Source organism: Chiloscyllium plagiosum, unplaced genomic scaffold, assembly GCF_037043375.1.
Source record: "Chiloscyllium plagiosum isolate Xiang-an unplaced genomic scaffold, Cpla_swu_hap1 HiC_scaffold_3, whole genome shotgun sequence".
NCBI lineage: Eukaryota > Metazoa > Chordata > Chondrichthyes > Orectolobiformes > Hemiscylliidae > Chiloscyllium > Chiloscyllium plagiosum.
This window is the reverse complement of record NW_028270141.1, coordinates 38,963,488-38,989,804: the sequence shown is the minus strand read 5'-3', so window position 1 is coordinate 38,989,804 and position 26,317 is coordinate 38,963,488. Positions and strand designations below refer to the sequence as shown.

Genomic DNA, 26,317 nt, shown 5'->3' with positions numbered 1-26,317 from the left:
AATTACAGGGAATGCAACCCTAGTTTGTGTAATTTACCCCAGGTTTATAATTAAACATAGACAACTAGATTTATTAAAGAAAAATTACACTTGACAAACTTATTCAGAGTTTGAGAAAATGAAACACAAACAGGAGCATGCCATTTAACCAGAGCCTATTGTAGCATTCCATGAAATGATAGTTGATCTGCAATTTTGCTAAAACCGGTTTTGCCTCGTGTCAGTTAACACATTTTTTCAGTCTAAAATCTATCAATAGAAAGTAATAAGTAACAGTTGATCTAACACTGATGATCATTTGCAGAAGAGAGTTCCAAACGTCTCCCACCCTTCACACGGAGAAGCATTTTCTAATTCTCTGAAAGGCATAGTTCCAATTTTTATGGTATACCTGTAATCCTAGACATCTCAATCAACAGAAATAGTTTCTATCCTCCTCTTTCCTTTAATATCTTGAATACTTTGATCACATTACCACTTAACTATCTCAATTCCAAGGAATACAATCCTAGGTTGTGTAATCTTAATTCATAATTTGAATCGTTGGAGTTGAGGTATGAATCTGATCCAGCCACACTGCACTCTCACCAAGGCCATACTATCCTTTGTAATGTGTGGTGTCAAGAACTGTTCACAGGACTGCTATGTGGCCTCAGTTGGCTTTGTATAGCTGCAAGATAATCCCAACAGCCTTGCATTCTAATCCTATTGATGAAAGAGGCTAGGATTCCATTAGTTTCTTTGATTATTTTCCAGATCTGATTGGTTGATACTGTCAAACTACGAAGCTAAGAAAGGAAATCTTTTTGTAAGTGTGCTTTCGCTCTCATTCAATAATCTTCATTGAAAACTTAGCGCACACTTGAAAACTGCAACAATTTTTCATCATAGCGCATACAACATTCTAAATTGCCTTCAAAATAAATCCATAACATTCTGACGAAAGTCAATATGCCCGTTTCTCAATGCTAATAATTATTTCAAAATAACCCAGAACTGGATGCACAATTTCTCCAAAACTAATTAGTTCTTCCTTGGGCCATAGCCTGATATTTTGTTGAAATCCATCCATTAGTTTGAGAGATATATTATTTACAGACAAACAGATCAAAAGGGGAGTTAAATATCAATTACCTTCAGTGACAGAGGAATTATTAATGCTAATCCTCTCTCCACCTATTTCCCATCTTTCCTGCAGACATTAGAGTCTGGAATATTTACTTCCCGTCCTGATCATCGTGCAACTATGTGTCACTAATGGTTATTCTACCATCCCCTCCAAACTAAATTGGTGCCTGTAATTAATCAATGAACTATTCTAACCTATTTTTCTGCCCTAATGTTTTACTCACGTCATAGAATCTAAGAAGCCCTCCAGTGTGGAAACAGGCCATCTGGCCCAACAAGTCCACAGTGACCCTCTGAAGAGTAACCCACCCAGATCCATTCCCCTACCCTATTATACTATATTTACCCTTGATTAATGCACCTAACCTACACATGCCTGAACACTATGGGCAATTTAGCACAACCGATTCACCTAACCTGCACATCTTTGGACTGTGGGAGGAAACCAGAGCACCTGGACAAAACCCATGCAGACACTGGGAGAATGTGCAAACTCCACATGGGCAGTCGCCCAAGGCTGGAATCGAACATGGGTCTCTGGTGCTAGGAGGCAGCAATGCTCACCACTAAGCCACCATCCTGCTCCTCCAATGCTTTTAGTTTTCTTTACACCTGTATTGCCAAAAGCATAATTTCTGACTCGTTACTGTACACGCTTTTCTTTTTAGACCACAAGACCATAAGTCATAGGAACAGAAATTAGGCCATTCAGCCCATCAAGTCTGCTCTGTTATTCAATCATGGCTTATAAGTTTCTCATCCCCATTCTCCCGCTTTCTCCCTGTAACCTTTGATCCCCTCTATAATCAAGAACCTATCTATCTCAGTCTTAAATATACGGAATGACCTGGCCTCCACAGCCTTCTGTGGCGGTGAATTCCATAGATGCACCATGCTCTAGTTGAAGACATATCGCCTTGTACCTGTTCTAAAAGGTCTTCCCTTTACTCTAAGGTTGTGTCATTGAGTCCTAGTCTCTCCCACTAATAGGAACATCTTCTCAACATCTACTCTGTCCAAGCCATTCAGTATTGTATTAGTTTTTGAAAAATTTATACTACTTTTCCAGCTTATCCCTCTCTCACCTTAAGTACCCTGCCCATCTTTATAAGCCCTTGAAAGTCAGAGTCACAGAGGAATACAGTATGGAAACAGAGCCTTTGGTCCAACTCATCCATGCCAACCAGATATCCTAAATAATCTAGGAGAAAGTAAGGACTGCAGATGCTGAAGATTAGAGTCGAAATTGTGGTGCTGGAAATGGCAGAAATGTCGATTCTGCTGCTGCTTGGATGCTGCCTGACCTGCTGTGTGTTTCCAGCACCACAATTTTGATTCTAAAGAAATCTAGTCCCATTTGTCAGCATTTAGCCCATATCCCTCTAAACTCTTCCTTTTAAAGCACCTGTCCAGATGCTTTTTAAATGTTGTAATTGTATCAACCTCCATCACTTCCTCTGGCAGCTCATTCCTTACACTCACCTACCCTCTGTGTGAGGAAGTTGCTCCTTAGGTCCCTTTTAAATCTTTCTCCTCCCACCTTAAACCCATGCCCTCTAGTTTTGGATTTTCCCACCCTGCACAGCTTCCTAGTTAGGATTTTGGTCTCAGCCAGTTCTGAAATCCCATCCAACATTACTGATTAGTGCAGGCACTGGAACAGGAGCAATGCTCTATGACATGGAACACAGTATTTCCCATACCAGTCCTTCTACCACAAATTCACTTCTTTAATCTGCTCATCTCTATTGCAGTTGACAATGGGAATATTGCACAGATTTCAACCCTTTAAGTTTTATCTTTTAAATTCACTCCAAACTTCTGGTACTTTTCAAAGAGGACCTCTTATTCACACTTTCTTGTATGTTCCCAACTTGGATCACAATAATTTAATCCTTTCCTTTACTGCTCTAATATCCTTTAATCAGTATTAAATGCCCTCCCATCTTGGCACAAGGTTGCCAATATACCATGTCAAACTCTTGATCCTGCTTTTGACTGAATTCCATACAAGTTTTCATCCTTCACTGGCTACGTTTGGGTAGATTTCTGCTCCAATATGCTTCCCCCATATTAAGTTATGCTTCGAAGTCTTCAACCTTACCCTCAAATAGTAAATGAATTGCACCTATTAGAGTCAGATGTACAGCATGGAAACAGAGCCTTCGGTCCAACCAGTCCATGCCGACCAGATATCCCAACCCAATCTAGTCCCACCTGCCAGCACCCGCCCATATCCCTCCAAGCCCTTCCTATTCATATACCTATCCAGAAGCCTTTTCAATGTTGCAATTGTACCAGCCTCCACCACATCCTCCGGCAGCTCATTCCATACACGTACCATCCTCTGCGTGAAAATGTTGCCCCTTAAGTCTTTTTTATATCTTTCCCCTCTCACCCTAAACCTATGCCCTCTAGTTCTGGACTCCCCGACCCCAGGGAAAAGACTTTGTCTATTTATCCAATCAATGCCTCTCATAATTTTGTAAACCTCCATAAGGTCACCCCTCAGCCTCCGATGCTCTAGGGAAAACAGCATCCCAGCCTGTTCAGCCTCTCCCTGTAGCTCAGATCCTCCAACCCTGACAACATCCTTGTAAATCTTTTCTGAACCCTTTCAAGTTTCACAACATCCTTCCGATAGGAAGGAGACCAGAACTGCACGCAATATTCCAACAGTGGCCTAACCAATATCCTGTACAGCCACAACATGACCTCCCAACTCCTGTACTCAAAACTCTGACCAATAAAGGAAAGTATACCAAACGCCTTCTTCACTATCCTATCTACCTGCGACTCCACTTTCAAGGAGCTATGAATCTGCACTCCAAGGTCTCTTTGCTCAGCAACACTCCCTAGCACCTTACCATTAAGTGTATAAGTCCTGCTAAGATTTGCTTTCCTAAAAAGCAGCACCTTGCATTTATCTGAATTAAACTCCATCTACCACTTCTCAGCCCATTGGCCCATCTGGTCCAGATCCTGTTGTAATCGGCGGTAACCCTCTTCGCTGTCCACTACACCTCCAATTTTGGTGTCATCTGCAAACTTACTAACTATACCTCTTATGCTCGTATCCAAATCATTTATGTAAATGACAAAAAGTAGAGGGCCCAGCACCGATCCTTATGGCACTCCACTGGTCACAGCCTCCGCTCTCAAAAACAACCCTCCACCACCACCCTCTGTCTTCTATCTTTGAGCCAGTTCTGCATCCAAATGGCTAGTTCTCCCTGTATTCCATGAGATCTAACCTTGCTAATCAGTCTCCCATGGGGAACCTTGTCGAACGCCTTACTGAAGTCCATGTAGATCACATCTACTGCTCTGCCCTCATCAATCTTCTTTGTTACTTCTTCAAAAAACTCAATCAAGTTTGTGAGACATGATTTCCCACGCACAAAGCCATGTTGACTATCCCGAATCAGTCCTTGCCTTTCCAAATACATGTAGATCCTGTCCCTCAGAATTCCCTCCAACAACTTGCCCACCACCGAGGTCAGGCTCACCAGTCTATAGTTCCCTGGCTTGTCTTTACCGCCCTTCTTTACCACCCTTCTTAAACAGTGGCACTACGTTTGCCAACCTCCAGTCTTCCGGCACTTCACCTGTGACTATCGATGATACAAATATCTCAGCAAGAGGCCCAGCAATCACTTCTCTAGCTTCCCACAGAGTTCTCGGGCACACCTGATCAGTTCCTGGGGATCTATCCACCTTTAACCGTTTCAAGACATCCAGCACTTCCTCCTCTGTAATCTGGACATTTTGCAAGATGTCACCATCTATTTCCCTACAGTCTATATCTTCCATATCCTTTTCCACAGTCAATACCGATGCAAAATATTCATTTAGTATCTCCATTTTTTGTGGCTCCATACAAAGGCCACCTTGCTGATCTATTCTCTCCCTAGGTACCCTTATTTCCTTAATATATTTGTAAAAACCCTTTGGATATTCCTTAATTCTATTTGCCAAAGCTATCTCATGTCCCCGTTTTGCCCTCCTGATTTCCCTCTTAAGTATACTCCTACTTTCTTTATACTCTTCTAAGGATTCACTTGATCTATCCTGTCTATACCTGACATATGCTTCCTTCTTTTTCTTAACCAAACCCTCAATTTCTTTAGTCATCCAGCATTCCCTATACCTACCAGCCTTCCTTTTCACCCTGACTGGAATATACTTTCTCTGGATTCTTGTTATCTCATTTCTGATGGCTTCCCATTTTCCAGCTGGCCCTTTACCTGCGAACATCTGCCTCCAATCAGCTTTCGAAAGTTCTTGCCTAGTACCGTCAAAATTGGCCTTTCTCCAATTTAGAGCTGAAAATGTGTTGCTGGAAAAGCGCAGGTCAGGCAGCATCCAAGGAGCAGGAGAATCGACGTTTCGGGCATGAGCCTTTCTTCAGCCCTTCTTCAAGAATCCAGGGCTCATGCCTGAAACGTCGATTCTCCTGCTCCTTGGATGCTGCCTGACCTGCTGCGCTTTTCCAGCAACACATTTTCAGCTCTGATCCCCAGCATCTGCAATCCTCAGTTTCTCCTTTCTCCAATTTAGAACTTCAACTTTTAGATCTGGTTTATCCTTTTCCATCACTATTTTAAAACAAATAGAATTATGGTCGCTGACCCCAAAGTGCTCCCCCACTGACACCTCAGCCATCTGCCCTGCCTTAGTTCCCAAGAGTAGGTCAAGTTTTGCACCTTCCCTAGCAGGAACATCCACATACTGAATCAGAAAATTGTCTTGAACACACTTCAGAAATTTTTCTCCATCTAAACCTTTAACACTATGGCAGTCCCAGTCGATGTTTGGAAAGTTAAAATCCCCTACCATAACTACCCTATTATTCTTACAGATAGCTGAGATCTCCTTGCAAGTTTGTTTCTCAATTTCCCTCTGACCATTAGGGGGTCTATAATACAATCCCAATAAGGTGATCATCTCTTTCTTATTTCTCAGTTCCACCCAAATAACTTCCCTGGATATATTTCCAGGAATATCCTCCCTCAGCACAGCTGTAATGCTATCCCTTATCAAAAATGCCACTCCCCCTCCTCTCTTGCCTCCCTTTCTATCCTTCCTGTAGCATTTGTATCCTGGAACATTAAGCTGCCAGTCCTGCCCATCCTTGAGCCATGTTTCTGTAATTGCTATGATATCCCAGCCCCATGATCCTAACCATGCCCTGAGTTCATCTGCCTTCCCTGTTAGGCCACTTGCATGGAAATAAATGCAGTTTAATTTATTAGTCCTACCTTGTCCCTGCCTGCCCTGACTGTTTGACTCACTTCTGTTCTCAACCGCACCAGTCTCAGATTGATCTGTTTCCTCACAATCTCCCTGGGTCCCACCCCCCCCCACCTTACTAGTTTAAATCCTCCCAAGCAGTTCTAGCAAATTTCCCTGCCGTATATTAGTCCCCTTCCAATTTAGGTGCAATCCGTCCTTCTTGTACAGGTCACTTCTACCCCAAAAGAGATTCCAATGATGCAAAAATGTGAATCTTTCTCCCATATACCAGCTCCTCAGCCATGCATTCATCTGCTCTATCCTCCTATTTCTGCCCTCACTAGCTCGTAGCACTGGGTGTAATCCAGGTATTACTACCCTTGAGGACCTCCTTTTTAAATTTCTGCCTAATACTCTAATCTCCATTCAGAATCTCAACCTTTTTCTTTCCTATATTGTTGGTTCCAATGTGGACAATGAACTCTTGCTGGCCCCTCTCCCCTGTGAGAACATTCTGAGACATCCTTGATCCTGGCACCAGGGAAACAACACACCATTCTGCTTTTTCTCTGCTGGCCACAGAAATGTCTGTCTGTACCTCGGACTACAGAATCCCCTGACACAATTAATTTCTTGGAAGCCGACATACCCCTCGTTGCATTAGAGCCTGTCTCAATACCAGAAACTTGGCTGTTCGTGCAACGTTCCCCTGAGAATCCATCACCCCCTACATTTTCAAAACAGCATACCTGTTTGAAATGGGTATCTCCACAAAAGACTCCTGCCCTAGGTGCCTACCTCTCTTACCCTTCCTGGAGTTAACCCATCTATGTGACTATATCTGAGACATTCCCCCTTCCTATAACTGCCATCCATCACACACTGTTGCTGTTGCAAATTCCTCATCGCTTCCATCTGTCTTTCCAACCAATCCATTCAATCTGATAGGATTCGCATCCAACAGCATTTATGGCAGATATAATCCGCAGTAACCCTTAAACTCCCACATTTGACAAGTACATATCACTGCAAACGCCATTTTTGCTCCTTCATAATCTACAGACCCAGAAAATAACACAGTCTTATTCCCCTACAAAACACTGCACCAGGTTAAATTAATAGCTATGGCTTATATTTTAAGTTTAATCAAGAGACTTATCTCCAAAAACACAATCAAGAAAGAACCCACTGTACTCACTAATACAGTCTTTCTCTTGGACAGACTTAAAACAATTAACTTATCTGATTCTGTGTTGTTAACTTCGCCCAAACTGGTTCCTCCAAGATTAGTTGTGAAATTCATTGTTTGTTAATTTCACAACTAATCTTGGAGGAACCGGTTTGGGCGAAGTTCACAACACAGAATCAGATAACTTAATTGTTTTAAGTAAATCCAAGAGAAAGGCTGTATTAGTGAGTACAGTGGGTTCTTTCTTGATTATGTGTTTTTGGAGATAAGTCTCTTGATTAAACTTAAAATATATGCCATAGTTATTAATTTAACCTGGTGTAGTGTTTTGTAGAGGAATAAGACTGTGTTATGGAATTGCTGATCCTCTATCTCACCTGGGTCTTCTACTCCGCACATTATATTTCACATTAACCCTGCATGAACAGTTATGGAGTTTGGTGTAAACTGTCCAGATACTGCTTCCTTTGAATGTCTCCGATGAACATGTCATTGAGGCTTATAAAATCATGAGGGGCGAGGATAGGGAAAATAGACAAGGTATTTTCCCTTGGTGGGGGAGTCCAGAACTAGAGGACATAGATTTAGGGTGAAAGGGGAAAACTTTAAAAGGGAGCTAAGGGGCAACGTTTTCATGCAGAGGGTGGTGCGTGTTTGAAATGAGCTGCCAGAGGAAGTGGTGGAGGCTGATACGATTACAACATTTAAAAGGCATCTGGATAGGTATATGAATAGGAAGGATTTAGAGGGATTTGAGCAAATCTCTCTGGCAAATGGAACTAGATTAGTTTAGGATATCTGGTCGGCATGGATCAGTTGGACCAAAGGGTCTGTGTTTCTGTGCTGTACATGTCTATGACTCTATGACTGTAAGTCAGAGAGAACTAAAATGTAAGTACATTTAACTAGGGATGAACTAGCTTTCCACAAATTCCCATTCAATGCAGTCTGGACGCTCAATCAGCTTTGCATTATCCAAGTCCAGATTAATTACACTTATTTATCAAGTTGTTGAATTATTTTGTTTTCACAAACTGGTTTGGACTGAGACTTCTTTTAAATTGTCCACTCCCTCCCTCATACTTTCACAAACTGCATGTATTGGAGACTTAAAGCAGTACCTCCTTCCCTGTCTACACTGAATACTCACTCTCACCAAGTTCTTATCTTATACATTCTATTTACACTTCCACCATGTTACAACTTTCTGGAAGAGCAGGACACCAGTAAATGTGTATTTTCAGAAGGCAGTTAAATAGGTGCCATACAAGAGGTTACTACACAGGATTAGGGCTCAATGAACTTGGGTGATTCTGTAGAATGGACAGAAATGCAAAGCAGGAATAAACTGGTCATTTTTGAGATGAATGGGCTGCAACCAGAGAGCTGTAAGGATCATTGCTTGACCTTCAGTTATTCATTAATGACTTCAATGAAAGGGAGAGTGTGTAATATAGTCAAGTTTGATGATGTAAAGCTAGATGCAAACAGGCTACAAAGGGATATAGAATGATTAATGATTGGGCAAGAACATGATCCATGGAAGTGACATCAGGAAGTGTCAAATCATTAATTCTGAGAGCGAAGAAACAAAATTTCTAGTTTAAAAGGCAAAAAAAGTCCATGTTGGTATACAGGAGGATTTGTATGCCCTTCTACACTAAACAAGTTATCATGTTTACTAAGCAATTATGAAGATTAAGGGTATGTTAATTTTATTACAATGGATCTGGTATTAGAATAAGAAGATTTTGTTGCAATTATTGTGGGCTTAGTGACAGTATACATGGGGTTTAGTTTTATCTTCTTTCTGCAGAAAGAAATACTTCGTGGTGGACAAAGGTTCACCAGATTTACTCTGAAATCTAAGCTTTGAAGGAAGAGTGAACTCATTGAAATGTATAAAATTCTCAGAGTTTGACAGGGTAGATATTGAAAAAAACTGTTTTCCCTGACTGGAGAATCTAAACTGCTGTCATAGTCTCAGGAAAAGGGGCTATTTGAGATTGATGAGAATATTTTTCATTCAGAGGCTTGTGAATCTTTGGAGTTTTCCGCTCACAATGGAGGCTGTGGATGGTCAGTCACAGAGTACATTCGTTGCGAACATTTTTAGCTCCTTTGGAGATAGGTTACACAAAGATGCTCTGTCTTACTGAACTGAATTGCTATGTCAGCTGCCTATCCTGCTCTTATTTCTTATACTCAGATTTATCTTGTGATATTTAACCCAGCAGAAGGGGGTGGCATGTTGGCACAGTGGTTAGCATTGCTCCCCACAGCACCAGGGATACGGGTTTGATTCCAGCCTCGGGTGACTGTCTGTATGGAGTTTGCACATTCTCTGTCTCTGTGTGGGTTTCCTCCGGGTGCTCCGGTTTTCTCCCACAATCCAAAGATGTGCAAGTCAGGTAAACTGGCCATGCTAAATTGCTCATAATGTTCAGGGATGTGTTGGTTAGGGCTAAAATGTAGAGTAGTAGGGAAACAGGTCTGGGTGGGTTACTCTTTGGAGGGTCAGTGTGGACTTGCTGGGCTAAAGGGCCTGTTTCCATACTGTAGGGATTTGAGGATTCCAATATCTCCCAATATTGACAGATACTCAATACTAAACACAAGTTATTTAAGCACCAGTATTTAACCCTGTATCAATTCTAAGGTATTAACCTACACAGCATGTCTTGACCCTTCTCTTCAGTATTCATATCCAAGTATTTGTGGGCGGCACAGTGGTTAGCACTGCTGCCTCACAGCGCCAGAGAACCGGGTTCAATTCCCGCCTCAGGCGACTGACTGTGTGGAGTTTGCACGTTCTCCCTGTGTCTGCGTGGGTTTCCTCCGGGTGCTCTGGTTTCCTCCCACAGTCCAAAGATGTGCAGGGTCAGGTGAATTGGCCATACTAAATTGCCCGTAGTGTTAGGTAAGGGGTAAATGCAGGGGTATGGGTGGGTTTCGCTTCGGCGGTTCGGTGTGGACTTGTTGGGCCGAAGGGCTTGTTTCCATACTGTAATGTAATCTAATCTAATCTAATCTAATCTAATCTAATCTATTTGTCACTGTTCACATATGGCAAAGATTTACTTTTGACTCCTTTGGGTACTTACAATCTGTTCAACCTCCAATCCAATTTTCTCTTTTTATCCTGGATGCATGCCCTTAATTTACACAAGAAAATATACACCTTGCAATTGATGGGTGTTTGTCTACTCAAATTCCACTTGAAGTTCACTGTTAGTATACAAACAAATACTTATTCTGGAATATTTACCCTTGTATTAAACCTCAGTATTTACCAATATAGTATTTTATTAACCAGCTATCAACACCCAGGAAAGCATATGATCATCAAATTCAAGTTTATATCTGCAGTATTCAGACTCAGCTACTCACCCCAGCACACATAGGTATTCATATGTGGTATCAATAAGCAACTGAACATACTGGGAGACGTACAGGACCTTGACATTAAAGAAGCATCTGACCAATTGTGGCATTAAGGAAGCCATAAAGTCGAAGGGACTCAGGGGAATAATTGTCCCCTGGCTGGCAGCACACCTACACAAAGGCAGATGGCTGTCATCATTGGAAGCCAACTTACTCATGGAGTCATAACACGGAAACACATCCTACAGTCCAACTCATCTGCACCGACCAGACATCCCAATCTGACCTAGTCCCATTTGCCAGTACTTGGCCCAGATCCCTCAAAACCTCTCCTATTCATATACCCATCCAGATGCCTTTTAGATGTTGTGGCTGTACCTGCCTCCAACACTTCCGCTGGCAGCTTTTTCATACACACACCACCCCATGTGAAAAAGGTACCCTCCAGGTCCTTTTTAAATCTTCCCCTCTTAACTTAAATCTATGCTCTCTAGTTTTGGACTCCCCCACCTTAGGGAAAAGCACTGGCTATTCACCCTATTCATGCCGCTCATGATTTTGTAAACCTCTGCAAGGTCACTCCTCAGCCTCTGACACATCAGGGAAAAAAGCCTCAGTCTATTCAGCCTCTTGCTAAAACTCAACCCCTCCAGTTGCAACAACATCCTTGTAAATCTTTTCTACACTCTCTTAAATTTAACAACATCCTTCCTATAGAAAGGCGACCAGAATTTTAAGCAGTATTCCAAAAGTGGCCTCAGCAATGACCTGTACAGCTGCAACATGACATCCCACGGTGGCTCAGTGGTCAGCACTGCTGCCTCACAGCACCAGGGTCCCAGGTTCGATTCCAACCTCGGGCAACTGTCTGTGTGGAGTTTGCACATTCTCCCCGTGACTGCATGGGTTTCCTCCAGGTGCTCTGATTTCCTCCCACAGTCCAAAAATGTGCAGATCAGATGAATTGGCCATGCTAAACTGCCCCTAGGTTAGGTGTGTTAATCAGAGGGAAATAGGTCCAGGTAGTTTACTCTTCGGAGGGTCGGTGTGGACTTGTTGGGCCGAAGGGCCTGTTTCCATGCTGTAGGGAATCTAATAAAAAAATCTAATTAAAAAAATAACTCCAGTATTCAATGTTCTGACCAATGAAGGTAAGCGTGCCAAATGCTTTCTTCACCACCCCTGGTTACCTGCGGCTCTACTTTCAAGGAACATTGCACCTGCACCTCCAGGTCTCTTTGTTCAGCAACACGACCCAGAGCTCTACCATTAACTGTACAAATCCTGCCTTAGTTTGCCTTACCAAAACACAACAACTTACATTGATTTAAATTAAACTCCATCTGCCACTACTCGGCTCATTGGCCCATCTGATCAAGGTCCCTTTGTACCCCTGAGATAATCTTCACCATTATTTTGGTGTCATCTGCAAACTTATTAACCATGCCTCCTATATTCACATCCAAACCATTTATGTAAATGAGAAAAAGCAGTGGGCCCAGCACTGATCCTTGTAACACACCATCACTGGTTACAGGACTCCAAAGACATCACTCCAGCAGTTCCTAATGGTATTCTTTTAAAATCAGCTGGTTCAAAGATTTTATTGCACACCTCTGGAGCTCCTGGTCCAGAGGTAGGTACACTAACACTATGCAACAAGAGCCCTTATTGGTCCTCAAGGTAATGTCCGAGGCCCAACCACCTTAACCTGCTTCAGCAATGGTCCTTCCACTGTCAGGCTAGAAGTGGAGATGTTTGCTGATTATTGCAGTGTTCAGTCCTATTCACAGCTCATAAGGTACTGAAGCAGGCCTTATTGACATGCAGCAAGAGCTAGTCACATTTTAGACCTGGCCTGATAAGTGGCAAGTAGCATTCACAAGTTCCATTCAGTGATTACGTTCAACATGACAGAATCTAACTTTTCCTTTTGACATACAACTGCATTATCAATGCTGAGCTCCATCAATGTTCTATGGAGTTTGGGAGGGGATAAATCAAAACATTGATCAGAGCCTAAACTGCTCTGCTACATTATTGCAGCTACAAAAACTGCTCAAAGACAGGGATTCTGTGACTGTAGCCTGACACCAGCCAGTACAGAGGAGCTCAACAGACTGGCATCCCATCCAATCTGTTCATGATTAGTCTGGTGTATGCCATCTATTAAATGCAATGCCAAGGATATTTCAACAGCTCCTTCCAAACCTGCTCCCTCTTATCTTGAGGGAAAGGGCAACCAACCTATGAGAACGCCACCACCTGTGACTTCCCTTCTTTGAAAAAAATAAACTTGAAAAGCTTTGGGATTGGATCAGGAAAATAGGATTGACTACACTGATCTACAGAGAACCAATACAGACTCTGTGGGACAAATGGCTTCCTTTTTTGCATTACAATTCTATAACATTCATACCTATTTACTCTTGACATACACAGGGATCTAACTCACCGGAGTGCGTTTCACACCTAGGAATTTAAAGCTGAAATATGCCAGAGAACCTCTGAAATTCTCACTTGGGTATTTTTCATTAGTATTCATAACTGTGTACATAACTCCATACATTTACAACATGGTATTCCTACCAGGAAACTCCCAGGTACGTGCTTTAGTATTTACCGCTGATTATTTACAATTGAATCAAATCAGGAATATTTTCCACGAACTTGCACCAGTCGTGTACCTTAACCAATGTTTAGGATTTAACTCACACCTGAAGAGTTAGTCTCAACTTCACACTTTATGCTGACATGTGCACTTGGGCATTTACTTCCTGAGCTTCCCAATTGGGTGCTGATCCCATGGCAGTCATCTCTGCTATTTAGCCCCAGGTATTTTTCCCCAACAGTCACCAATGGGTATGACACCTCTCACAGTCAACTCCAGGTATTTATCCTGCTGCCAATCATCCCTGGACAGTAACCCCGTTCCCCCAGGTACTGCACCCCTGACAGTTTCCCCTGGATATTTGCCCCCAGGTATTCATCCCTTGATAGTCTCTGCTAGCTAATCCACCCCAGACAGTTTGCCCCAGGGTATTTGCTCTGACGGTCTCCCCCCAAAGTATTTAATTCCTGACAATCTCCCCGGGGTTATTCACCCAACAGTTTCCCCCGCTATTTACTCTTCAATATTTACCCTGAGAGTCTCCCCCCGAGTATTTACCCCATGTGGCCACAGGGTATTTGCCACAAGGGTATTTACCCCCAGTCTCCCCAGAGCATTTACCCTGACTCTCCTCAGGGTACTTATCCCTACACTCTCCCCAGGGTACCCACCCCCAGTATTTACCCCCCGGCTGTCTCCCCAGGGTATCTACCCCCAGCATTTACCCCCCCTGCTGTCTCCCCAGGGTATCCGCCCCCAGCATTTACCCCCCTGTTGTCTCCCCAGGGTATCCGCCCCCAGTATTTACACCCCCTGGCCGTCTCCCCAGGGTATCCGGCCCCAACATTTACCCCCGACCGTCTCCCCAGGGTATCCACCCCCAACATTTACCCCCGACCGTCTCCCCAGGGTATCTGCCCATAGCATTTAGCCCCTGACTATCTCCCCTGGGTATCTGCCCTCTGCATTTACCCCCCCCCAGTCTTCCCAGGGTATCTGCCCCTAGCATTTACCCCCCGACCGTCTCCCTGGGGTATCTGCCCCCTGCATTTACCCCCTAACAGTCTCCCCAGGGTATCTGCCCCCTGCACTTACCACCAACTGTCTCCCCAGGATATCTGCCCCTAGCATTTACCTTCTGACTGTCTCCTTGGGGCATCTGTCTCCTGCACTTACTCTCTAGCAGTCTTCACAGGGTATCTGCCCCTAGCATTTACCCTCTGACTGTCTCCTCGGGGTATCTGCCCCCTGCACTTACCCCAGGGAGTCTGTTGGGGGTATCTGCCCCAGCATTTACCCCTGACAGTCCCCCCAGGGTTTCAGCCCCCAGTATTTACCACCCTCCCCCCCCCCCCCCCCCCGAGTCTCCGCAGCCACTTGCCCCCAGTATGTACCCCCTGAGTCTCCCCAGGGCATCCGCCCCCAGGTATTTACCCCAAATAGTCTCCCCAGGGTATTTGCCCCCATATGTACCCTCGACAGTCTCCCCAGGGTATCGGTCCCCAGTATTTACCGCCTGACCATCTCACCAGCTGATCCGCCCCCAGTATTTTCCCCCGACTGGGTATTTGACGCAGTATTTACCACCTGACAGGGTATTTGCCTCTAGTATTTACCCTGACAGTCTCCCCAGTGTATCTGCCCCCAGTATTCACCCCTAGCAGGGTATCTGGCCCTTTTATTTACCCCCAACAGGGTATTTGCCCCCAGAATCTACCCCCTGACAGTTTCCCAGGGTATTTGCCCCCAGTATTTACTTCCTGACATGGTATCTGCCCCTAGTATTTACCCTCTGACAGTGTATCTGGCCCTAGTATTTACCCCCTGAGTTTCCCCGGAGTACTTGCCCCCAGTGTTTACTTCCTGACAGGGTATCTGCCTCCAGTATTTACCGCTTGACAGGGTATCTGCCCCTGGTATTTAACCCCCCCAGTGTATCAGCCCCTGGTATGTACCCCCCCCCCCCCCACGGTAACTTCCCCTGTATTTACCCCAATAAGGTTTTTGCCCACGGTATTTACCCCCCCGACAGGGAATTTGCCCAGAGTACCTAGCCCCGACAGGGAATTTGCCCACAGTATCTTCCCCCCAACAGGGTATTTGCCCACAGTATTTACCCAACAGGGTATTTGCCCACAGTATTTACCCCCTGACAGGGTATTTGCCCCTGGTATTTACTCCCGACTGGGTATTTGCCCCCGGTATTTAGCCCCAACAGGGGTATTTGCCCACGGTATTTAGCCCCCGACAGGGGTATTTGCCCACAGTATTTAACCCACGACAGGGGTATTTGCCCACAGTATTTAACCCACGACAGGGAATTTGCCCACAGTATTTACCCCGACAGGGTATTTGCCCACAGTATTTACCCCCAACAAGGTATTTGCCCACAGTATTGACCCCCGCCAGGAAATTTGCCCACAGTATTGAACCTGTGACAGGGAATTTGCCCCCGGTATTTACCCACCAGACAGGGTATTTGCCCACAGTATTTAACCCCCGACAGGGTATTTGCCTACATTATTTACCCTGACAGGGTATTAGCCCAGTATTTACCCCCCGACAGGGTATTTGCCCACAGTATTTACCCCCGACAGGGTATTTGCCCCCTGATATTTACCCGCTGACAGGTTATTTGCCCTGGTATTTACCCCCGACAGGGTATTTGCCCACAATATTTGTCCTCTGACAGGATATTTGCCCCCGGTATTTACCCCTGACAGGGTATTTGCCCACGGTATTTACCCCGACAGAGTATTTGCCTATAGTATTTACTCCGTGACAGGGAATTAGCCCACAGTATTTACCCACTGACAAGGTATTTGCCAGTCAGGGGATACATACCGGGGCAAATACCCTGTCAGGGGGTAAATACCGGGGCAAATAACTGTCAGAGGGTAAAGACTGGGGCAAATACCCTGTCAGGGGGTATACTGTGGGCAAATACCTGTCAGAGGGTAAATACTCAGGCAAATACCATGTCAGGGGGAATATACTGGGCAAATACCCTGTCAGGGGTATATACTTTGGGCAAATACCTGTCAGAGGGTAAATACTGGGGCAAATACCCTGTTGGGGGGAAGTACTGTGGGCACATTCCCTGTCAGGGGGTAAATACTGTGGGCAAATACACTGTCGGGGTAAACACCGAGGCAAATACACTGTCAGAGGGGATATACCAGGGCAAATACCATGTCAGGGGGAATATACTGGGCAATATACAGTATTTACCCCTGACAAGGTATTTGCCCACAGCATTTACCCCCTGACAGGGTATTTGCCCCTGGTATTTACCCCCTGACAGGGTATTTGCTCCGGTATTTACCCTCTGACAGGGAATTTGCACTGGTATTTACCCCAACAGGGTATTTGCCCACAGTATTTACTCCCTGACAGGGTATTTTCCCACAGTATTTACCCCCTGGCAGGGTACTTGCCCACAGCATTTACTCCGTGACAGGGTATTTGACCTGATATTTACCCCAACAGGGTATTTGCCCACAGTATTTCCCCTCTGACAGGGTATTTGCCCCGGTATTTACCCCGACAGGGTATTTGCCCACAGTATTTACTCCCTGACAGGGTATTTGCCCACAGTATTTACTCCGTGACAGGGTATTTTCCCTGGTATTTACCCCGACAGGGTATTTGCCCCGGTATTTACAACCTGACAGGATATTAGCCCACAGTATTTACCCCCTGACAGGGTATTTACCCTGGTACTTACCCCCTGACAGGGTATTTGCTCCGGTATGTACCCTCTGACAGGGTATTTACCCCGTTATTTCCCCTCTGACAGGGTATTTGCCTCGGTATTTGCCCCAACAAGGTATTTGCCCATAGTATTTACTCCCTGACGGTATTTGCCCACAGTATTTACCCCCTGGCAGGGTATTTTCCCCAGTATTTACCCCCTGACAGGGTATTTGCCCCGGTATCTACCCTCTGACAGGGTATTTGCCCCGGTATATCCCCTCTGACAGTGTATTGGCCTCGGTGTTTACCCCGACAGGGTATTTGCCCACAGTATTTAGCCCCTGACAGGGAATGTGCCCACAGTACTTACCCCCGACAGGGCATTTGCCCCAGTATTTACCCTCTGACAGGTATTTGCCCACAGTATATACCCCCTGACAGGGTATTTGCCCCAGTATTTACCCCCTGACAGGGTATTTGCCCACAATACTTACCCCATGACAGGGTATTTGCCCCGGTATTTACCCCCTGACAGGGTATTTGCCCCGGTATTTACCCCGACAGGGTATTTGCCCACAGTATTTACCCCCTGACAAGGTATTTGCCCACAGTATTCCCCTGACAGGGTATTTGCCCCGGTATATACCCTGACAGGGTATTTGCCCACAGTATTTACACGCTGACAGGGTATTTGACCACAGTATTTACCCTCTGACAGGGTATTTGCCCTGTTATTTATCCCCTGACAAGGTATTTGCCCTGTTATTTATCCCCTGACAAGGTATTTGCCCACAGTATTTACCCCCTGGCAGGGTATTTTCCACGGTATTTACCCTCTGACAGGGTATTTGCCCTGGTATTTACCCTCTGACAGGGTATTTGCCCCGGTATATCCCCTCTGACCGGGTATTTGCCCCGGTATATCCCCTCTGACAGTGTATTTGCCTCGGTGTTTACCCCGACAGGGTATTTGCCCACAGTATTTACCCCCTGACAGGCAATGTGCCCACAGTACTTACCCCCGACAGGGTATTTGCCCCAGTATTTACCCTCTGACAGGTATTTGCCCACAGTATATACCCCTGACAGGGTATTTGCCTAGTATATTCCCCCTGACATGGTATTTGCCCGAGTATTTACCCTCTGACAGGTATTTGCCCACAGTATATACCCCCTGACAGGGTATTTGCCCCAGTATTTACCCTCTGACAGGGTATTTGCCCACAGTATTTACCCCATGACAGAGTAATTGCCCCAGTATCTACCCCCTGACAGGGTATTTGCCCCGGTATTTACCCCCAACAGGGTATTTGCCCACAGTATTTACCCCCTGACAGGGTATTTGCACACAGTATTCCCCTGACAGGGTATTTGCCCCGGTATACACCCTGACAGGATATTTGCCCACAGTATTTACCCCCTGACAGGGTATTTGACCACAGTATTTACCCTCTGACAGGGTATTTGCCATGTTATTTACCCCCTGACAAGGTATTTGCCCCAGTATTTACCCCCGGCAGGGAATGTGCCCCTGGTATTTACCCCCCGACAGGGAATTTGCCCACAGTATTTACCCTCTTACCAGGTATTTGCCCAGTATTTCCCCTCTGACAGGGTATTTGCCCCGGTTCTTACCCCAAAAGGGTATTTACCCACAGTATTTACTCCTGGCAGGGTATTTGCCCAGTATGTCCCCTCTGACAGGGTATTTGCCAAGGTATTTACCCCTGACAGGGTATTTGGCCACAGTATTTACTCCGTGACAGGGTATTTTCCCCGGTATTTACCCCCTGACAGGGTATTTGCCCTGGTATTTACACTCAGACTGCTATTTGCCCACAGTATTTACCCCTGTTAGGGTATTTGCCCCAGTATTTACCCCCTGACAGGGTATTTATCCCGACAGGTTATTTGCCCCAGTATTTACCCCCTGACAGGGTATTTACTCCGGTATTTCCCCTCTGACAGGGTATTTGCCCCGGTATTTCCCCTCTGACAGGGTATTTGCCGCAGTATTTCCCCTCTGACAGGGTATTTGCCGCAGTATTTACATCAACAGGGTATTTTCCCACAGTATTTACCCCTGACAGGGTATCTGCCCCGGTATTTACCCTCTGACAGGGTATTTGCCCCGGTATAACCCCTCTGACAGTGTATTTGCCTCGGTGTTTACCCCGACAGGGTATTTGCCCACAGTATTTACCCCCGGCAGGATATTGTCCCCGGTATTTACGCCCTGACAGGGTATTTGCTCACAGTATTTACCCCCTGACAGGGAATGTGCCCACAGTACTTACCCCCGACAGGGTATTTGCCCCAGTATTTACCCTCTGACAGGTATTTGCCCACAGTATATACCCCTGACAGGGTATTTGCCCACAGTATATACCCCCTGACATGGTATTTGCCCCAGTATTTACCCTCTGAGTTATTTGCCCCGGTATTTACCCCGACAGGGTATTTGCCCCGGTATTTACCCCCGACAGGATATTTGTCCACAGTATTTACTCCCTGACAGGGTATTTGCCCTAGTATTTACCCCCTGACAGGGTATTTGCCCTCGTATTTACTCCCGGCAGGATATTGTCCCGGTATTTACCCCCTGACAGGGTATTTGCCCCAGTATTTACCCCCGACAGGGTATTTGTCCACAGTATTTACCCCATGACAGGGTATTTGCCCACAGTACTCCCCGACAGGGTATTTGCCCACAGTATTTACTCCGTGACAGGGTATTTTCCCCGGTATTTACCCCGACAGGGTATTTGCCCCGGTATTTACCACCTGACAGGGTATTAGCCCACAATACTTACCCCCTGACAGGGTATTTCCCCTTGTATTTACCCCCGACAGAGTATTTGCCCTCGTATTTACACCCTGACAGGGTATTTGCCCCGGTATTTACCCCGACAGGGTGTTTTCCCACAGTATTTACTCCATGACAGGGTATTTTCCCTGGTATGTACCCCCTGACAGGGTATTTGCCCCGGTATTTACAACCTGACAGGGTATTAGCCCACAGTATTTACCCCCTGACAGGGTATTTGCCCTGGTATTTACCCCTGACACGGTATTTACCCTCTGACAGGTATTTGCCCACAGTATTTACCACCTGACAGTGTATTTGCCCTGGTATTTACCCCCTGACAGGTTATTTACCCCTGACAGGGTATTTGCACAAGTATTTATCCCCTGACAGGGTATTTGCCCCAGTATTTACCCCGACAGCGTATTTTCTCCGGTATGTACCCTCTGACAGGGTATTTGCCCCGGTATTTCCCCTCTAACAGGGTATCTGCCTCGGTATTTACCCCAACAGGGTATTTGCCCATAGTATTTACTCCCTGGTGGTATTTGCCCACAGTATTTACCCCCATGCAGGGTATTTTCCCCGGTATTTACCCCCTGACAGGGTATATGCCCACAGTATTTACCCCCGACAGGGTATTTACCCCATGGCAGGGTATTTGCCCACAGTATTTACCCCCTGACAGTGTAGTTGCCCACAGTATTTACCCCCGACAGGGTATTTGCCCCGGTATTTACACTCTGACAGGGTATTTGCCCCGGTATATCCCCTCTGACAGGGTATTAGCCTTGGTATTAACCCCCACAGGGTATTTGCCCACAGTATTTACTCCCTGACCGGGTATTTGCCCACAGTATTTACTGGCGGCAGGGTATTTGCCCCGGTATTTACCCTGACAGGGTATTTGCCCCGGTATTTACCCCGACAGGGTATTTTCCCCGGTATTTACCACGACAGGGTATTTGCCCACAGTACTTACTCCCTGACAGGGTACTTGCCCACAGTATTTACCCCTGTTAGGGTATTTGCCCACAGTATTTACCCCTGTTAGGGTATTTGCCCACAGTATTTACTCCCTGACAGGGTATTTGCCCACAGTATTTACCGCCAGCAGGGTATTTGCCCCATTATTTACAACCTGACAGGGTATTAGCCCACAGTATTTACCCCCTGACAGGGTAGTGCCCTGGTATTTACCCCCTGACAGGGTATTTGCCCTGGTATTTACACTCTGACTCGTATTTGCCCACAGTATTTACCCCTGTTAGGGTATTTGCCCACAGTATTTACCCCCTGACAGGGTATTTGCCCCAGTATTTACCCCCTGACAGGGTATTTGTCCAAGTATTTATCCCCTGACACGGCTCCCCTGACAGGGTATTTGCCCACAGTATTTACTCCGTGACAGGGTATTTTCCCCAGTATTTACCCCCGACAGGGTATTTGCCCCGGTATTTACAACCTGACAGGGTATTAGCCCACAGTATTTACCCCCGACAGGGTATTTGCCCTGGTATTTACCCCCTGACAGGGTATTTGCCCTGGTATTTACACTGACTCGTATTTGCCCACAGTATTTACCCGTTAGGGTATTTGCCCACAGTATTTACCCCTGTTAGGGTATTTGCCCACAGTATTTACCCCGACAGGGTATTTGCCCCAGTATTTACCCCGACAGGGTATTTGCCCCAGTATTTATCCCCTGACACGGTATTTGCCCCAGTATTTACCCCCTGACACGGTATTTGCTCCGGTATTTCCCCTCTGACAGGGTATTTGACGCAGTATTTCCCCTCTGACAGGGTATTTGCCTCGGTATTTACCCCAACAGGGTATTTGCCCACAGTATTTACTCCCTGACAGGGTATTTGCCCACAGTATTTACCCCCGACAGGGTATTTGCCCACAGTACTTACTCCCTGACAGGGTAATAGCCCACAGTATTTACTCCTTGACAGGGTATTTGACCCAATATGTACCCCGACAGGGTATTTGACCCCGGTATTTACCCCGACAGGGTATTTGCCCACAGTATTTACTCCGTGACAGGGTATTTTCCCCGGTATTTACCCCCGACAGGGTATTTGCCCCGGTATTTACAACCTGACAGGGTATTAGCCCACAGTATTTACCCCCTGACAGGGTATTAGCCCACAGTATTTACCCCCTGACAGGGTATTTGCCCCGGTATTTACCCTCTGACAGGGTATTTGCCCCGGTATATCCCCTCTGACAGTGTATTTGCCTCGGTGTTTACCCCGACAGTGTATTTGCCCACAGTATTTACACCCTGGCAGGGTATTTTCCCCAGTATTTACGCCCTGACAGGGTATTTGCTCACAGTATTTACCCCCTGACAGGGAATGTGCCCACAGTACTTACCCCCGACAGGGTATTTGCCCCAGTATTTACCCTCTGACAGGTATTTGCCCACAGTATATACCCCTGACAGGGTATTTGCCCACAGTATATACCCCCTGACATGGTATTAGCCCACAGTATTTACCCCCTGACAGGGTATTTACCCTGGTATTTACCCACGGACAGGGTATTTGCTCCGGTATGTACCCTCTGACAGGGTATTTACCCCGTTATTTCCCCTCTGACAGGGTATTTGCCTCGGTATTTGCCCCAACAAGGTATTTGCCCATAGTATTTACTCCCTGACGGTATTTGCCCACAGTATTTACCCCCTGGCAGGGTATTTTCCCCAGTATTTACCCCCTGACAGGGTATTTGCCCCGGTATCTACCCTCTGACAGGGTATTTGCCCCGGTATCTACCCTCTGACAGGGTATTTGCCTCGGTGTTTACCCCGACAGGGTATTTGCCCACAGTATTTAGCCCCTGACAGGGAATGTGCCCACAGTACTTACCCCCGACAGGGCATTTGCCCCAGTATTTACCCTCTGACAGGTATTTGCCCACAGTATATACCCCCTGACAGGGTATTTGCCCCAGTATTTACCCCCTGACGGGGTATTTGCCCACAATACTTACCCCATGACAGGGTATTTGCCCCGGTATTTACCCCCTGACAGGGTATTTGCCCCGGTATTTACCCCCTGACAGGGTATTTGCCCACAGTATTTACCCCCTGACAAGGTATTTGCCCACAGTATTCCCCTGACAGGGTATTTGCCCCGGTATATACCCTGACAGGGTATTTGCCCACAGTATTTACACGCTGACAGGGTATTTGACCACAGTATTTACCCTCTGACAGGGTATTTGCCCTGTTATTTATCCCCTGACAAGGTATTTGCCCACAGTATTTACCCCCTGGCAGGGTATTTTCCCCGGTATTTCCCCTCTGACAGGGTATTTGCCCTGGTATTTACCCTCTGACAGGGTATTTGCCCCGGTATATCCCCTCTGACCGGGTATTTGCCCCGGTATATCCCCTCTGACCGGGTATTTGCCTCGGTGTTTACCCCGACAGGGTATTTGTCCACAGTATTTACCCCCTGACAGGCAATGTGCCCACAGTACTTACCCCCGACAGGGTATTTGCCCCAGTATTTACCCTCTGACAGGTATTTGCCCACAGTATATACCCCTGACAGGGTATTTGCCCAGTATATTCCCCCTGACATGGTATTTGCCCGAGTATTTACCCTCTGACAGGTATTTGCCCACAGTATATACCCCCTGACAGGGTATTTGCCCCAGTATTTACCCTCTGACAGGGTATTTGCCCACAGTATTTACCCCATGACAGAGTAATTGCCCCGGTATCTACCCCCTGACAGGGTATTTGCCCCGGTATTTACCCCCAACAGGGTATTTGCCCACAGTATTTACCCCCTGACAGGGTATTTGCACACAGTATTCCCCTGACAGGGTATTTGCCCCGGTATTTACACTGACTCGTATTTGCCCACAGTATTTACCCGTTAGGGTATTTGCCCACAGTATTTACCCCTGTTAGGGTATTTGCCCACAGTATTTACCCCGACAGGGTATTTGCCCCAGTATTTACCCCGACAGGGTATTTGCCCCAGTATTTATCCCCTGACACGGTATTTGCCCCAGTATTTACCCCCTGACACGGTATTTGCTCCGGTATTTCCCCTCTGACAGGGTATTTGACGCAGTATTTCCCCTCTGACAGGGTATTTGCCTCGGTATTTACCCCAACAGGGTATTTGCCCACAGTATTTACTCCCTGACAGGGTATTTGCCCACAGTATTTACCCCCGACAGGGTATTTGCCCACAGTACTTACTCCCTGACAGGGTAATAGCCCACAGTATTTACTCCTTGACAGGGTATTTGACCCAATATGTACCCCGACAGGGTATTTGACCCCGGTATTTACCCCGACAGGGTATTTGCCCACAGTATTTACTCCGTGACAGGGTATTTTCCCCGGTATTTACCCCCGACAGGGTATTTGCCCCGGTATTTACAACCTGACAGGGTATTAGCCCACAGTATTTACCCCCTGACAGGGTATTAGCCCACAGTATTTACCCCCTGACAGGGTATTTGCCCCGGTATTTACCCTCTGACAGGGTATTTGCCCCGGTATATCCCCTCTGACAGTGTATTTGCCTCGGTGTTTACCCCGACAGTGTATTTGCCCACAGTATTTACACCCTGGCAGGGTATTTTCCCCAGTATTTACGCCCTGACAGGGTATTTGCTCACAGTATTTACCCCCTGACAGGGAATGTGCCCACAGTACTTACCCCCGACAGGGTATTTGCCCCAGTATTTACCCTCTGACAGGTATTTGCCCACAGTATATACCCCTGACAGGGTATTTGCCCACAGTATATACCCCCTGACATGGTATTAGCCCACAGTATTTACCCCCTGACAGGGTATTTACCCTGGTATTTACCCACGGACAGGGTATTTGCTCCGGTATGTACCCTCTGACAGGGTATTTACCCCGTTATTTCCCCTCTGACAGGGTATTTGCCTCGGTATTTGCCCCAACAAGGTATTTGCCCATAGTATTTACTCCCTGACGGTATTTGCCCACAGTATTTACCCCCTGGCAGGGTATTTTCCCCAGTATTTACCCCCTGACAGGGTATTTGCCCCGGTATCTACCCTCTGACAGGGTATTTGCCCCGGTATATCCCCTCTGACAGTGTATTTGCCTCGGTGTTTACCCCGACAGGGTATTTGCCCACAGTATTTAGCCCCTGACAGGGAATGTGCCCACAGTACTTACCCCCGACAGGGCATTTGCCCCAGTATTTACCCTCTGACAGGTATTTGCCCACAGTATATACCCCCTGACAGGGTATTTGCCCCAGTATTTACCCCCTGACGGGGTATTTGCCCACAATACTTACCCCATGACAGGGTATTTGCCCCGGTATTTACCCCCTGACAGGGTATTTGCCCCGGTATTTACCCCCTGACAGGGTATTTGCCCACAGTATTTACCCCCTGACAAGGTATTTGCCCACAGTATTCCCCTGACAGGGTATTTGCCCCGGTATATACCCTGACAGGGTATTTGCCCACAGTATTTACACGCTGACAGGGTATTTGACCACAGTATTTACCCTCTGACAGGGTATTTGCCCTGTTATTTATCCCCTGACAAGGTATTTGCCCACAGTATTTACCCCCTGGCAGGGTATTTTCCCCGGTATTTCCCCTCTGACAGGGTATTTGCCCTGGTATTTACCCTCTGACAGGGTATTTGCCCCGGTATATCCCCTCTGACCGGGTATTTGCCCCGGTATATCCCCTCTGACCGGGTATTTGCCTCGGTGTTTACCCCGACAGGGTATTTGTCCACAGTATTTACCCCCTGACAGGCAATGTGCCCACAGTACTTACCCCCGACAGGGTATTTGCCCCAGTATTTACCCTCTGACAGGTATTTGCCCACAGTATATACCCCTGACAGGGTATTTGCCCAGTATATTCCCCCTGACATGGTATTTGCCCGAGTATTTACCCTCTGACAGGTATTTGCCCACAGTATATACCCCCTGACAGGGTATTTGCCCCAGTATTTACCCTCTGACAGGGTATTTGCCCACAGTATTTACCCCATGACAGAGTAATTGCCCCGGTATCTACCCCCTGACAGGGTATTTGCCCCGGTATTTACCCCCAACAGGGTATTTGCCCACAGTATTTACCCCCTGACAGGGTATTTGCACACAGTATTCCCCTGACAGGGTATTTGCCCCGGTATTTACACTGACTCGTATTTGCCCACAGTATTTACCCGTTAGGGTATTTGCCCACAGTATTTACCCCTGTTAGGGTATTTGCCCACAGTATTTAC

At 46.3% G+C, this 26,317-nt stretch overlaps 1 protein-coding gene across 1 annotated transcript in view; it reads right to left on the bottom strand.

Moving 5' to 3' along the window:
• ddx43 (DEAD (Asp-Glu-Ala-Asp) box polypeptide 43) overlaps nucleotides 1-26,317 on the bottom strand; it is a 95,924-nt gene that overhangs the window by 58,948 nt on the left and 10,659 nt on the right. The window lies entirely within an intron of this gene.